Source organism: Austrofundulus limnaeus, unplaced genomic scaffold (assembly GCF_001266775.1).
Source record: "Austrofundulus limnaeus strain Quisiro unplaced genomic scaffold, Austrofundulus_limnaeus-1.0 Scaffold374, whole genome shotgun sequence".
NCBI classification, from domain to species: Eukaryota; Metazoa; Chordata; class Actinopteri; order Cyprinodontiformes; family Rivulidae; genus Austrofundulus; species Austrofundulus limnaeus.
Genome location: NW_013952776.1, coordinates 560,710 through 562,311, shown reverse-complemented (window position 1 = coordinate 562,311; position 1,602 = coordinate 560,710). Strand labels below are relative to the sequence as shown.

The 1,602-nt window shown below is 37.9% G+C and overlaps 1 long non-coding RNA gene across 1 annotated transcript; it reads left to right on the top strand.

Annotated features, from left to right (window-relative positions):
* Positions 1 to 6: 6 nt before the first annotated feature.
* Positions 7 to 804, top strand: LOC106528359 (uncharacterized). The gene is made up of 2 exons (XR_001311493.1): positions 7 to 463; positions 716 to 804. It is a non-coding gene; the product is annotated as an uncharacterized LOC106528359 (long non-coding RNA).
* The last annotated feature ends 798 nt before the right edge of the window (positions 805 to 1,602 follow it).

Here is a 1,602-nt window from a genome sequence, read left to right as displayed (position 1 = left end):
TCGACCAGATTGTTAAGTACCGCAAGTGAGGAAATAATTTAATCAAGCTTTGAATCAGCTTAAAATAACACCCAGGTAGCGGGTGAAGTCGACAGCTGTCTGAAGGTCACCAAGGGAGGCAGAGTTGAAGCAGGTCTGAACTCTTCTGCTGATGGGGAGGAATGTGGCCATTCAACAACTCTCTGCTCCGACTTCTTTTTGAGCTAAAAAYGTATGACTTACAGTTTTAAAAAGTTTTAAAAAGTTTCTCTTCTTCAATCAGTTTTATCTTTTCTACTTGACTTTAACAAAAATTGTTTCTGAGAAAATCTGTTTTTTTTTTTTCTTCTCAGATATGGACGGATAAAGGCACAAGTGCAGCAAAAAGTGACAAAGTGCAGCTTTTTGTGTGACATCCACTTGAGAACATTTTCTCAAGTTATGACTACACCTGCTCTGACTGTCCAAACCTTTCCACACACAGGTGCCTCCTAATGAGAATAGTCTTGTCTAAATAACAAAACAGAGAATTGAGTGTATGCTTTGGGAAAAAAAAGCGTTTCAGAACAGCAATTTGAGTGTAAAGCAGAAATTGTGTTTAAATATTAGCAGAACAGATCATTCTGTCTCAAGTACTAGAAACTGTGTAAATAATCGGGAAAAAATGAAAATCCCTGAATCAATGCTGGATTGAAGACCCTAACACCACTTTGTTTTTTCTCTTCCTCACTTTTAGAACATTTGTTCCAAAGATGGAGAACTTTTATTTTTGAGTACTGTATTTGAGACAAAGACATYGTTTAATGAATTTTTAATATACATGAATTTAAGACTTATCCTGTTTTCCATTTACTGGRATTCTGAATGGCTAACAAAAATCATTACTGAGCAACTTGTTTCATGACAAAAACATTCAGATGACACATCAGGGTGAGGGGAAAACAAAACTGAACTTGTTTCACAAAAGTGTTGTTTTTGTAAACAGTATCAGCTCTCAATATTTTTTTTTATTCTACTGTTATTTATCCAAGCTAATCTCATTGCGACAAACACAAGGAGAACAWGCAAACTCCACACAGAAAGACCCAAGGTCCCAACTGGGGATAGAACACAGGACCTTCTTGTTGTGAGGCACTGAGATGTCGTGCTGGGTTAAACTCACATATTTTCCTGATCCAAAAACTCYTTCACACAAGTTTCTTTACAGAAGTTTTTAGATAAAACATAAGACTTGTATTCAAACATATTCAACACTTCAGTGATATTATAATAATGATGATAATACACTGCCCGGCCAAAAAACAAAGTGTCCACCTGGATTTAAGGTCTATGATGTAAGGTTGCTGCAGGTGGTCAGGTGGTTCAGCCCAAAGAATAAGGTCAGCTGACTACCTGAATATACTGAATGACCAGATTATTCCATCAATGGATTGTTTCTTCCCTGATGGCACGGCCATATTCCAAGATGACAATGCCAGGATGCATGGGGCTCTTATTGTGAAAGAGTGGTTCAGGGAGCATGAGACATCATTTTCACTCATGGATTGACTCCACAGAGTCCAGTGAGAATCTTTGGGATGTGCTGGAGAAGGCTTTGTGCAGCGGTCAGACTCTACCATCATC